The sequence below is a fragment of the Canis lupus genome, chromosome 38 (genome assembly GCF_048164855.1).
Source record: "Canis lupus baileyi chromosome 38, mCanLup2.hap1, whole genome shotgun sequence".
NCBI classification, from domain to species: Eukaryota; Metazoa; Chordata; class Mammalia; order Carnivora; family Canidae; genus Canis; species Canis lupus.
Genome location: NC_132875.1, coordinates 27,144,131 through 27,158,982, shown reverse-complemented (window position 1 = coordinate 27,158,982; position 14,852 = coordinate 27,144,131).

Here is a 14,852-nt window from a genome sequence, read left to right as displayed (position 1 = left end):
GCGCAGTTGGCAACCAGGGTCAGCAGGTCGAAGCCAAGCCAAAGTGGGGTTCACTGTCAATAGGGCACGGTGAGACCCAGACGGGGACCAGAGTCACCTGTTCCCGGTGAGGTCCAGTTGTGGAACACAGTCACAGGGTCCCAATTTTGCTCAGTTGAGAACCATGGTCAACAGGGCCAGGTGAGGCCCAGATGGAGAACGGAGTCCCCAAATCCAGGTGAAGCCCAGGAGGGAACCACAGTCACCAGATCCAGGGTAGTCTCAGGTGCAGACCTAAATCACCAGGTCCAGGTGAGGTGCAGGTGGCAACCACACTCACCAGTTCCCGGTGAGGCCCTGGTGGGGACCAGAGTCACGAGGTACATGAGAAACTAGAAACACTGCAGCCACCAGGTGAACATCAGGTCCATGCTGGAATGAGAATCACCAGGTACAGGTGAGGACCAGGTGGGGATCCGGACTCACCATGTCCAGGTGAGACCCAGATGGGAACCAGTGTCACCATGTCCAGGTGTGGCCCTGGTGAAGACCAGAGTTAATAGGTCTGGCTGGGTCAATATGAGTGAACAGTGTAACCATATCCTGATGCTACACAGGTGGGTACCAGAGACACCAGCTCCTGGTGTGGCCCAGGTGGGACCAGAGACACGAGGTCCAGGTGAGGTCCCGATGGGAACCACAGTCACCAGGTCAGGTGAGGCCATGCTTAGGATCAGAGTCAAGAGTTACAGGTGAGGCCCAGGTGGAGCCAGAGTCACCTGGTACAGAAGAGGCCAAAGTCAGGACCAGAGTTACCAGGATCAGGTCAGTCCCAGTGTGGAATAGAATAACCATGTCCCGATGATGCCCAGATAGAACCAGAGTTACCAGGTCCAGATGAGGTACAGGTGGGGAGCATATTCACTAGGTCCTGGTTAGGCCCAGTTGAGGACCAGAGTCACCAGGTCTAGTTGAGGCTTGGAGGGGTACCAGATTCACCTGGTCTAGGTGACATCCAGATGGGGACCAGAGTCACCATGTCAGGCTGAGGCCGAGAGGGGATCCAGAGTCATCATGTCCAGGTGAGGCTCACATGTGGAACAGAGTATCCAGGTCATAATGGTCCACAGGTGAGGACAGATTCACCAGAACTGGGTGAGGCCCAGTTAGGATCAGAGTCACTAGTTCCAGGTGAGGGCCTAGAAGGAGTACACAGCAATCAGGTCCAGGTGGGCACAAAGTCACCTGGACTGGATGAGGCCTTATGGGGACCAGAATCACAATGTCCAGGTGATTCCCAGGTGATGACCAGAGTTACCAGTTCCGGGTGAGGACAAGGGAAGGACCAGATTCACCAGGTCCACGTGAGGCCCACGTTGGGACCTGTGTCACCAGGCATGGGTGAGTCTCAGGTGACAACCCCACTCACTAGGTCCAAGTCAGGCCAACCTGAAGGCCATGCCGAGGAACCATGTCCTGATGATGCCCAGGTGGGGTCTAGAGTTATCAGGTCCAGGTGAGGCACACTTGCAGGCCATGCAGTGGAACCATGTCCCGGTAATGCCGAGTTAGGGATCAGAATCACCATGTCCAGATGAGGCCCAGATGGAGCATATTCACTAAGTCTAGGTGAGGCCCAGTTGAGGACCAGAGTCACCAGATCTGGTTGAGCCCTATAAGGGAACCAGAATCACCTGGTTCAGGTGACATCGAGATGGGGACCAGAGTCACCAGGAAAGGGTGAGGCCCACAGAGGTTCCAGAGTCATCATGTCCAAGTGAGGCTCAGGTGTGGAACAGAGTCACCAGGTACCAATGATGCCCAGTTGAGGACCAGATTCACCAGGTCTGGGTGACGCGCAGATAGGATCAGAGTCACCAGTTCCAGGTGAGGCCAAGAAGGCGTCCACAGCAATCAGGTCCATGTGGGGAACAAATTCACCAGGACTGGGTGAGGCCCAGATGGGGACCAGATTCACCAGATCCAGGTGAGGCCCAGGTGGTGACCAGAGTCCCCGGGTCTCGGAGAGGACCAGGTAAGGACAAGATTCACCAGGTCCAAGATGCCCACGTGTGGACCTGAGTCAACACGTATGGGTGCGGCCCATTTGGCAACCCCACTCACCAGGTCCAGGTGAGGCCAACCTGCAGGTCAGAGTCACCAGATCCAGGTGAGGCCCTAGTGGGGACCGGAGTCACAGGTAAATGTGACTCTACAAGAACACCACAGTCAACAGAGCCAGGTGTGTTTCAAGTGGGAACGAGAGTAACCAGGTCCAGGTGAGACCCAGGTGGGGACCACACTCACCAGGTCCAGATTGAGCCCAAGGTGCGGGGACCAGATTCATCAGGACCAGTTGAGGCCAAAGTGTGGAGCAAAGTTATAATGTCCAGGTGAGGCCCATGCGGGCAACAGAGTAACCATGTCCCATTGATGCCAAGTGGGAAAAGAGTCACAAGGTCCAGGCGAGGCCTAAGTGAGGAGTAGATTCACCAGGTCCTGTTGAGGCCCAGCTGAGGACTAGTGTCCCCAGCTCCGGGAGAGTCCCAGAGGGGGACCAGAGTCACCCGGTTCTGGTGATATCCAGGGGTGACCAGAGTCACCACGTCAGGGTGAGGCCCAGAGGGGACGAGAATCACTAGGTCCAGGTGAGGCCCCGATATGGAACTGAGAAACCAGGTCGATAGATGCCCCTATGAGGACCTGAATCACCAGGTCCAGGTGAGGTCCCTGTGGGAACCAGTCACCACGTCCAGGTGAGGCCCAGGTGGGACCAGAGTCCCCAGGTCCAGGTGCGGCCAGGTATATAAGAGAGTATCCAGGTCCCAGTGATGCCCAGCTAAGGACCAGCGTCATCAGGTCCAGGAGAGGCCCAAATATGTATCAGAGTCATTGTGTTCCAGGTGAGGCCTGATGGAGACAACACGGACCAGATTCAGGAGAGCCCCATATGGGAACCAGAGCAACCAGATCCAGGTGTGGTCCAGGTGGGACCACAGTCACAAGGTCCAGGTGAGGCGCAGGTGGCAACAGGATTCACCAAGTCCAGGTGAGGCCCAGGTGGCGACCAGTCACCATATCCAGGTGCGGACCAGCTAAGGACCAGATTCACCAGGCCCAAGTGAATCCCAAGGGGTGACCAGAGTCACCAGGTAAGGTTGAGGCCCAGAGGGGGAACCAGAGTAAGCAGTTTAGTTTGAGGCCCAGAATGGGATCAGAATTCCCATGGCAGTGTGAGGCCCAAGTGTGGAATAGAGTATCCAGGTCCCAATGATGCCTGTGTGAGGACCAGAGTCACAAGGGCCATGCAGGCCCAGATGGGGAACAGAATAACTAGGTCCTGGTGAGGCATAGAATAAGACCACAGTCACCAGTATCAGGTGAGCCCCTGAGGGAACCAGAGCCACTCTATGCAGCTGAGTCCCAAGTCCATGTGAGGCCCACATGAGGACCAGATTCATCAGGTCGAATTGAGGCATAGCTGGGGACAAGAGTCACCATGTCTGTGTGCGGCCTAGGTGGGGCAAGATTCAGCAGTTCTGAGTTAGATCAAAGTGGGGACGAGAGACACCAGGTCCATGTGAGGCCAAACTGAGTATCAGAGTCACCAGTTCCAGTTGAGGTCCATGTTGGAAAGAGAGTCACCAGGTCCAGGAGAGGTCCAGAAGCAGACCAGAGTCCCCAGATCCAGGTGAAGTCCAGGTGGGGACCAGAGTCAACAGATCCAGATGAAGCCCAGGTTGGCACCAGACTCACTAGGTCCAAATGAGGCCCAGGTGAGGACCAGAGTTACCAGGTACACGTAAGGCCCCGGTGGGAATCAGAGGCAAGAAGTCCATGTGAGCCCGGCTTGGGGACCATGGTCAACAGGTCTACTTAAGGCCCATGTGTGGAACACAGGAACCAGGTCCAGGTGAGTCCCCGGTGGTGACAAGAGTCACCACGTCCAGGTGAGACCCAGGTGGGTACCAGGATCACCAGGTACAGGGGAGGCCCTTGAAAGAACCAGAGTCAACAGTTCGAGGTCAGGCACAGGTGGCAACCAAGGTCAGCAGGTCCAAGTCAGGCCAAAGTGGGGTTCAGAGTCATTAGGGTACGGTGAGACCCGGAGGCGGACCAGAGTCACGTGGTCCAGGTGAGGTCCAGTTGTGGAACAAAGTCACCGGGTCCCAATTCTGCAGAGTTGAGGACCATGGTCAACAGGGCCAGGTGTGGCCCAGATGGGGACCGGAGTCCCCAAATCCAGGTGAAGCCCAGGTGGAGACCACAGTCACCAGATCCAGGGTTGTCTCAGGTGCAGACCAGAATCCCCAGGTCCATGTGAGGTGCAGGTGACAACCACACTCACCAGGTCCCGGTGAGGCCCTGGTGGGAACCAGAGTCACGAGGTACATGAGAAGCTAGAAACACTGCAGCCACCAGATCCACATGATGTCCATGTGGGAACGAGAATCACCAGTTACAGGCGAGGACCAGGTGGGGATCCGACTCACCATGTCCAGGTGAGACCCAGGTGGGAACCAGTGTCACCATGTCCAGGTGTGGCCCAGGTGAAGACCAGAGTCAATAGGTCCGGCTGGGTCACTGATAGTGAACAGTGTAACCATATCCTGATGCTACCCAGGTGGTAACCAGAGACACAAGGTCCTGGTGAGGCCCAGGTGGTACCAGAGACATGAAGTCCAGGTGAGGTCCCGATGGAAATCACAGTCACCAGGTCAGGTGAGGCCATGCTTAGTATCAGAGTCACCAGTTACCGGTGAGGCCGAGGTGGAGCCAGAGACACCAGATCCAGATGAGGCGAAGGTGGGGAGCATATTCACTACGTCCCGTTGAGGCCCAGTAGAGGACCAGAGTCACCCGGTCTAGTTGACGCCTAGAGGGGTACCAGGTTCACCTGGTCTAGGTACCTTCCAGATGGGGACCAGGGACACCATGTCAGGGAGAGGGCCAGAGGGGATGCAGAGTCATCGTGTCCAGGTGAGGCTCACGTGTGGAAGAGAGTATCCAGGTCATAATGGTCCACAGGTGAGGAACAGAGTCAACAGATCTGAGTGTGCCCTGTCAGGATCAGAGTCAACAGTTCCAGGTGAGGCTAAGAAGGAGTCCACAGCAATCAGGTCCAGGTGGGTAAAAAAGTTACGAGGACTGGATGAGGCCGAGATGGGGACACAGATTCACCAGGTCCAGGTGATTCCCAGGTGGTGACCAGAGTTACCAGATTCACCAGGTCCAGGTGATTCCCAGGTGGTGACCAGAATTACCAGATACAACATGTCCAAGTGAGGCCCACGTAGGGGCCTGTGTCACCAGGTATGGGTGAGGCCCAAGTGGCATCTCCACTCACCGGGTCCAGGTGAGGCCTACCTGCAGGCCATGCAAAGTAACCGAGTCCCGATAATGCCAAGGTAGGGACCAGAGTTACCAGGTCCAGGTGAGGCCAACCTGCAGGCCATGCAGTGGAACCAGGTCCCCATGATGCCCAGGTAGGGACCAGAGTAACCTGGTCCAAATGAGGCCAAGATGGAGCATATTCACTAAGTCCAGCCGAGGCCCAGTTGAGGACCAGAGACACCAGATCTGGTTGAGGCCTAGAGGGGTACCAGAATCACCTCTTCCAGGTGACATCCAGATGGGGACCAGAGTCACCAGGTCAGGGTGAGGCCCAAAGGGGTTCCAGAGTCATCATGTCCAGGTGAGGCTCAGGTGTTGAACAGAGTCACCAGGTACCAATGATGCCCAGATGAGGACCAGAGTCACCAGGCCTGAGTCACGCGCAGAGAGGATAAGAGTCACCAGTTCCAGGTGAGGCCAAGAAAGAGTCCACAGCAATCAGGTCCAGGTGGGGAACAAAGTCACCAAGACCGTGTGAGGCCCAGATGGGGAAGAGATTCACCAGGTCCAGGTGAGGCCCAGGTGGTGAACAGAATCCCTGGGTCTGGGAGAAGACCATGTAAGGACGAGATTCACCAGTTCCAAGAGGACCACGTGGGTTCCTGAGTCACCAGGTATGGGTGAAGCTCAGGTGCAACCCCACTCACCAGGTCCAGGTGAGGCCAACCTGCAGGCCACAGTCAGCAGATCCAGGTGAGGCCCTAGTGGGGACCGGAGTCAATGGGTAAATGTGAGTCTACAGGAACACCACAGTCACCAGGTCCAGGTGTGGTTCATGTGGGAACGAGAGTCACCAGGTCCAGGTGAGACCCAGTTGGGGACCACAGTCACAAGGTCCAGATTGAGGCTTAGGTGGTGGGACGAGAGTTATCAGGAGCAGTTGAGGCCAAAGTGTGGATCAAAGTTATCATGTTTAGGTGAGGCCCATGTGGGGAACAGAGTATCCATGTCCCATTGATGCCAGGTGGGAAAAGAGTCACAAGGTCCAGACGAGGCCTAAGTGAGGAGTAGATTCACCAGGTCCTGTTGAGGAACAGCTGAGGACTAGTGTCCCCAGCTCCGGGTGAGTCCCAGAGGGGGACCAGAGTCACCCGGTTCTGGTGATATCAAGGTGGGGACCAGAGTCACCACGTCAGGGTGAGGCCCAGAGGGGGACTAGAATCACTAGGTCCAGGTGAGGCCCCGATGTGGAACTGAGAAAACAGGTCCCATGATGCCCATATGAGGACCTGAGTCACCAGGTCCAGGTGAGGTCCCTGTGGGAACCAGTCACCTCGTCCAGGTGAGGTCGAGGTGGGACCACAGTCACAAGGTTCAGGTGATGCGCAGGTGGCAACAGGATTCACCAAGTCCAGGTGAGTCCCAGGTGGCGACCAGTCACCATATCGAGGTGCGGAACAGCTAAGGACCAGATTCTCCAAGCCCAAGTGAAGTCCAACGAGTGACCAGAGTCACCAGGTCAGGGTGAGGCCCAGTTGGGACCAGAGACATGAGGTCCAGGTGTGGCCCCGATGGGAAACACAGTCACCAGGTCCATGTGAGGCCAAACTGAGTACCAGAGTCACCAGATCCAGGTGAGGTCCATCTTGGAAAGAGAGTCACCAGGTCCAGGAGAGGTCCAGAAGGGGACCAGAGGCACCAGATGCAGGTGAGGTCCAGGTGGGGACCAGAGTCACCAGATGCAGGTGAAGCCCAGGTGGGCACAGAGTCACTAGGTCCAGATGAGGCCCAGGTGAGGACCAGAGTTACCAGGTACACGTGAGGCTCCGGTGGGGATCAGAGGCAACAGGTCCATGTGAGGCCGGCTTGGGGACCATGGTCAACAGGTCTACTTGAGGCCCAGGTGTGGAACACAGTAAGCAGGTCCAGGTGAGTCCCCGGTGGTGACAAGGGTCACCACGTCCAGGTGAGGCCCAGGTGCGGACCAGGATCACCAGGAATGGGGGGGGGGGGCCTTGAAAGAACCAGAGTCAACAGTTCGAGGTTAGACGCAGGTGGCAACCAGGGTCAGCAGGTCCAAGTCAGGCCAAAGTGGGGTTCACAGTCAATAGGCACGGTGAGACCTAGAGGGGGACCGGAGTCACCTGGTCCAGTTGAGGTCCAGTTTTGGAACACAGTCACCGGGTCCCAATTTTGCCCAGTTGAGGACCATGGTCAACAGGGCCAGGTAAACCCAGATGGGGACCGGAGTACAAATATCCAGGTGAAGCCCAGGTGGGGACCACAGTCAGCAGATCCAGGGTAGTCTCAGGTGCAGACCATAATCACCAGGTCCAAGTGAGGTGCAGGTGGCAACCACGATCCCCAGGAGCCAGTGAGGCCCTGGCAGGGACCAGAGTCACAAGGTACATGAGAAGCTAGAAACACTGCAGCCACCAGGTCCACATGATGTCCATGTGGGCCGGAGAATCAGCAGTTACACATGAGGACCAGGCGGGGATCCGACTCACCATGTCAATTTGAGACCCAGGAGAGATCCAGTGACACCATGTCCAGGTGTGGCCCAGGTGAAGACCAGAGTTAATAGGTCCAGCTGGTCACTGTTAGTGAAGAGTGTAACCATATCCTGATGCTACCCAGGTGGGTACCGGAGGCACCAGGTCCTGGTGAGGCCCAGGTGGGACCAGAGACATGAGGTCCAGGTAAGATCCCGATGGGAACCGCAGTCACAAGGTCAGGTGAGGCCATGCTTAGGAGCAGAGTTACCAGTTACAGGTGAGGTACAGGTGGAGCCAGAGTCACCTGGTACAGAAGAGGACAAAGTCAGGGCTAGAGTTACTAGGATCAGGTCAGTCCCATTGGGGAATAGAGTAACCATGTCCCGATGATGCCCAGGTAGAACCCGAGTCACCACGTCCAGATAAGTCGCAGGTGGGGAGAATGTTCACTAGGTCCAGGTGAGGCCCAGTTGAGGACTAGAGTCACCAGGTCTGGTGGAGGCCGACAGGGATCCCAGATTCACCTGGTCTAGGTGACATCCAGATGGGGACCAGAGTCACCATGTTAGGCTGAGGCCCAGAGGGGATCCAGAGTCATCATGTCCAAGTGAGTCTCAGGTGTGGAACAGAGTATCCAGGTCATAATGGTCCACAGGTGAGGACCAGAGTCACCAGATCTGGATGAGGCCCAGTTAGGATCAGAGTCACCAGTTCCAGGTGAAGCCAAAAATGTGTCCACAGCAATCAGGTCCAGGTGGGGAACAAAGTCACCAGGATTCGGTGAGGCCAAGATGGGGACCAGATTCACAAGTTCCAGGTTATTCCCGGGTGGGGACCAGAGTTACAAGTTCCGGGTGAGGACCAGTTAAGGACGAGATTCACCAGGTCCAAGTGAGACCCACGTGGGGACCTGTGTCACAATGTATGTGTGAGGCCCAGATTACCACCCCACTCACCAGGTCCAGGTGAGGCCAACCTGCAGGCCATGAAGAGGAACCATGTCCCGATGATGCCATAGTAGGGAACAGAGTTACCAGGTCCAGGTGAGGAAAACCTGCAGGCCATGCAGTGGAACCATGTCCCGATGATGCCCAGGTAGGGACCAGAGACACCAAGTCCAAATGAGGTCCAGATTGAGCAAATTCACTAGGTCCAGGTGAGGCCCAGTTGAGGACCAGAGTCACCAGATTTGGTTGATGCCTAGAGGGGTACCAGAATCACCTGGTGCAGGTGACATGCAGATGGGGACCAGAGTCACCAGGTCAGGGAGAGGCCCAGAGAGGTTCCAGAGTCATCATGTCCAGATGAGGCTTAGATGAGGAACAGAGTCCCCAGGTACCATGATGCCCAGGTGAGGGCCAGAGTCACCAGATCTGGGTGAGGCCCAGTTAGGTTCAGAGTCACCAGTTCCAGGTGAGGCCCAAAAGGAGTCCACAGCAATCAGGTCCAGGTGGGGAACAAAGTCACCAGGACTGGGTGACGCCCAGATGGGGAGCAGATTCACCAGGTCCAGTTGAGGCCCAGGTGGTGACCAGAGTCCCCGGGTCTGGGAGAGGACCAGGTAAGGACCAGATTCACCAGGTCCAAGAGGCCCACGTGGGGACCTGAGTTACCAGGTATGGGTGACACCCAGGTGGCAACCAAACTCACCAGGTCCAGGTGAGGCCAACCTGCAGGCCAGAGTCACCAGATCCAGGTGAGGCCCTAGTGGGGACCGGAGTCACCAGGTAAATGTGAGTCTACAAGAACACCACAGGGACCAGGTCCAGGTGTGGTTCATGTGAGAACAAGAGTCACCAGGTCCAGGTGAGACCCAGGTGGGGACCACAGTCACCAGGTCCAGATTGAGGCCTAGGTGTGGGGACCAGAGTCATCAGAACCAGGTGAGGCCAAAGTGTGGAGCAAAGTTATCATGTCCAGGTGAGGCGCAGGTGGGGAACAGAATAACCATGTCCCATTGATGCCAGGTGAGAAAAGAGTCACAAGTTCCAGACGAGGCCTATGTGAAGAGTAGATTCATCAGGTCCTGTTGATGCCCAGTACAGGACCAGTGTCCACAGCTCCGGTGAGTCTCAGAGGGGAACCAGAGTCACCCGGCTCTGGTGATATCCAGGTGGGGACCAGAGTCACCACGTCAGGATGAGGCCCAGAGGGGGACGAGAATCACTAGCTCCAGGTGAGGCCCGATGTGGAATTGAGAAACCAGGTCCCATGAAGCCCATATGAGGACTTGAGTCACCAGGTCCAGGTGAGGTCCCTGTGGGAACCAGTCACCTCGTCCAGGTGAGGCCGAGGTGGGACCACAGTCACCAGGTCCAGGTGAGGCCCAGGTATATAAGAGAGTATCGAGGTCCCAATGATGCCCAGGTAAGGACCAGAGTCAACAGGTCCAGGAGAGGCCCAAATACGGATCAGAGTCATTGTGTTCCAGGTGAGGCCAGATGGAGACCAGAGGAACCAGGTCCAGGAGAGCCCCATATGGGAACGAGAGCCACGAGATCCAGGTGAGTTCCAGGTTGGACAACAGTCACAAGGTCCAAGTGAGGCGCAGGTGGCAACAGGATTCACCAAGCCCAGGTGAGGCCCAGCTGGCGACCAGTCACCACATCCAGGCGCGGAACAGCTAAGGACCAGATTCACCAGGCCGAAGTGAAGCCCAAAGGGTGACTAGAGTCACCAGGTAAGGGTGAGCCCCAGAGGGGGAACCAGAGTAACCTGTTTAGTTTGAGGCCCAGAATGGGACCAGAGGTCCCTGGTCAAAGTGAGGCCCAGGTGTGGAATAGAGTATCCAGGGTGAGGATTATTGGGTCCATCACCCAATGATGCCTGGGTGAGGACCAGAGTCACTGGGACCATGCAGGCCCAGATGGGGAACAGAATCACCTTGTCCTGGTGAGGCATACAAAAGACCACAGTCAGCAGTATCAGCTGAGCCCCTTGCGGGAACCAGAGACACTCTATCCAGCTGAGTCCCAGGTCCGGGTGAGGCTCTCGTGAGGACCAGATTCATTAGGTCGAATTGAGGCATAGCTGGGGACAAGAGTCACCAGGACTGGGTGCAGCCTAAGTTGGGCTAGATTCAGCAGTTCTGAGTTAGGTCAAAGTTGGGACAAGAGACGCCAGTTCCAGGTGAGGCCAAACTGAGTACCAGAGTCACCAGATCCATGTGAGGTCCATGTTTGAAAGAAAGTCACCAGGTCCGGGAGAGGTCCAGGTGGGGACCAGAGTCACCAGTTCCAGGTGAGGCCAAGAAGGAGTCCACAGAAATCAGGTCCAGGTGGGGAACAAAGTCACCAGGACTGGGTGAGGCCTAGATGGGGACCAGATACACAAGGGCCAGGTGATATCCAGGTGGTGACCAGACTTACCAGTTCCGGGTGAGGACCAGGTAAGGAGAAGAATCACCAGGTCAAAGTGAGGCCCATGTGGGGAACTGTGTCACCAGGCATGGGTGAGGCCCAGGTGGCAACCCCACTGACCAGGTCCAGGTGAGGCCAACCTGCAGGCCATGCAGAGGAACCATGTCCCGATGATGACCATGTAGGGACCAGACTTACCAGGTCCAAGTGAGGCCAACCTGCAGGCCATGCAGTTGAACCATGTCCCGATGATGCCCAGGTAGGGACCAGAGTCACCAGGTCCAAAAGAGGGCCAGATGGTGCATATTCACTAGGCCAAGTGAGGCCCAGTTGAGGACCAGAGTCACCAGAACTGGTTGAGGCCTAGAAGGGTACCAGAATCACCTGGTCCAGGTGACATCCAGATGGGGACCAGAGTCATCGGGTCAGGATGAGGCCCAGATAGGTTCCAGAGTCATCATGTCCAGGTGAGGCTCAGGTGTGGAACAGAGTCACCAGGTCCAATGATGCCCAGGTGAGGAACAGAGTCACCAGGTCTGGGTGACGCGCAGATAGGATCAGAGTCACCAGACTTTGTTGAGGCCGAGAGGGGTACCAGATTCACCAGGTCCAGGTGGGGCACAGGTGTTGACCAGAGTCCCCGTTCTGGGAAAGGACAAGGTAAGGACCAGATTCACCAGGTCCAAGAGGCCCACGTGGGGACCTGAGTCACCAGGTATGGGTGAGGCCCAGATGGCAATAACACTCACCAGGTCCAGGTGAGGCCAACCTGCAGGCCATGCAGTGGAACCATATCCAGATGATGCCCAGGTAGAGACCAGACTTACCAGGTCCAGGTGAGGCCAACCTGCAGGCCATGCAGTGGAACCATATCCTGATGATGCCGAGGTATGGACCAGAGTCACCAGGTCCAAATGAGGCCCAGATGGAGCATATTCACTAGGTACAGGTGAGTCCCCTTTAAAGACCAGAGTCACCAGATCTGTTTGAGGCCTAGGGGGTACCAGAATCACCTTGTCCATGTGACATCGAGATGGGGACCAGAGTCACTAGGTCAGGGTGAGGCCCAGAGCGTTTCCAGGGTCATCATGTCCAGGTGAGGCTCAGGTGAGGAACAGAGTCACCAGGTACGAATGATGCCCATGTGAGGACCAGAGTCACCAGATCTGGGAGACGCGCAGATAGGATCAGAGTCACCTGTTGCAGATGAGGCGAAGAAAGGGTCCACAACAAACAGGTCCAGGAGGGGATCAAAGTCACCTGTCTGGGTGAGGCCCAGATGGGGAACAGATTCACCAGGTCCAGGTGAGGCCCAGTTGTTGACCAGAGTCTCCGGGTCTGGGAGAGGACCTAGTAAGGACCAGATTCACCAGGTCCAAGAAGCTCACGTGGGGACCTGAGTCACCAGGTATGGGTGAGGCCCTGGTGGCAACCCCACTCAAGAGGTCCAGGTGAGGCCAACCTGCAAGCCAGAGTCACCAGATCCAGGTGAGGCCCATGTGGGGAGCATGTTCACTAGATCCCGGTGAGGCCCAGTTGAGGACAAGGGTCACCAGGTCTAGTTGAGGCCTAGACGGGTACCAGATTCACTTGGTCTAGGTGACATCCAGATGGGGACCAGAGTCACCATGTCAGGGTGAGGCCCAGAGGGGATCAAGAGTCATCATGTCAAGGTGAGGCTCAGGTGTGGAACAGAGTATCCAGATCATAATGGTCCTCAGGTGAGGACCAGAGTCACCAGATCTGGGTGAGGCCCAGTTAGGATCAGAGACACAAGTTCCAGGTGAGGCCAAGAAGGGTTCCACAGCAATCAGGTCCTGGTGGGCAACAAATTAACCAGAACTAGGTGAGGCCCAGATGGGGACCAGATTCACCAGTTCCAGGTGAGGTCCAGGTGGTGACCAGAGTCCCCGGGTCTGGAGAGGACCAGGTAAGGACCAGATTCACCAGGTCCAAGAGGCCCACGTGGGGACCTGAGTCACCAGGTATGGGTGAGGCCCACGTGGCAACCCCACTCACCAGGTACAGGTGAGGCCAACCTGCAAGCCAGAGTCACCAGATCCAGGTGAGGGCCTAGTGGGTACCGCAGTCACCAGGTAAATGTGAGTCTACAAGAACACCACAGTCGGGATCCCTGGGTGGCACAGGGGTTTGGCGCCTGCCTTTGGCCCAGGGCGCGATCCTGGAGACCCGGGATCGAATCCCACGTCAGGCTCCCGGTGCATGGAGCCTGCTTCTCCCTCTGCCTGTGTCTCTGCCTCTCTCTCTCTCTGTGACTATCATAAATAAATAAAAATTAAAAAAAAAAAAAAGAACACCACAGTCCCCAGGTCCAGGTGGGGTTCATGTGGCAAGGAGAGTCAACAGGTCCAGGTGAAACCCAGGTGGGGACCACAGTCACCAGGTCCAGATTGAGGCCTAGGTGAGGGGACGAGGGTCATCAGGACCAGTTGAGACCGAAGTGTGGAGCAAAGTTATCATGTCCATGTGAGGTCCAGGTGGGGACTAGAGTAACCTTGTTCCATTGATGCCAGGTGGGAAATGAGTCACAAGGTCCATACGAGGCCTAAGTGAGGAGTAGATTCACCAGGTCCTGTTGAGGCACAGTTGAGGACCAGTGTCGCCAGCTCCGCGTGAGTCCCAGAGGGGGACGAATCACCGGTTCTGTTGATATCCAGGTGGTGACCAGAGTCACCACGTCAGGGTGAGGCCCAGAGGGGGACGAGAATCACTAGGTGCAGGTGAGGCCCCGATGTGGAACTGAGAAACCAGGTCCCATGATGCCCATATGAGGATCTGAGTCACCAGATCCAGGTGAGGTTCCTGTGGGAACCAGTCACCTCGTCCAGGTGAGGCCCAGGTGGGACCACAGTCACCAGGTCCAGGTGAGGCCCAGGTATATAAGAGAGTGTCCAGGTCCCAATGATGCTCATGTAAAAACCAGAGTTAACAGGTCCAGGAGAGGCTCAAATATAGATCAGAGTCATTGTGTTCCAGGTGAGGCCAGATGGAGACCACAGGAATCAGTTACAGGAGAGCCCCTTATGGGAACCAGAGCCACCAGATCCAGGTGTGGTCCAGGTGGGACCACACTCACAAGGTCCAGGTGACGCGCGCGTGGCAATAGGATTCACCAAGTACAGGTGAGGCCCAGGTGGCGAACAGTCACCAGATCCAAGTGAGGACAAGCTAAAGACCAGATTCACCAGGCCCAAGTGAAGCCCAAAGTGTGACCAGAGTCACCAGGTAAGGGTGAGGCCCAGAGGGGTAACCAGAGTAACCAGTTTAGTTTGAGGCCCAGAATGGGACCAGAGGTCCCTGGTCCAGGTGAGGTCCAGTTGTGGAACACAGTCACCGGGTCCCAATTTTGCCCAGTTGAGGACCATGGTCAACAGGGCCAAGTGAGGCCCAGATGGGGACCGGAGTCCCCAAATCCAGGTGAAGCCCCGGTGGGGACCACAGTCACCAGATCCAGGGTAGTCTCAGGTGCATACCACAATCACCATGTACAGGTGTGGCCCAGGTGAAGACCAGAGTTAATATGTCCAGCTGGGTCACTGTTAATCATCACTGTAACCATATCCTGATGCTACCCAGGTGGGTACCAGAGACACCAGGTCCTGGTGAGGCCCAGGTGGGAACAGAGACATGAGGTCCAGGTGAGGTCCCGATGGGAACCACA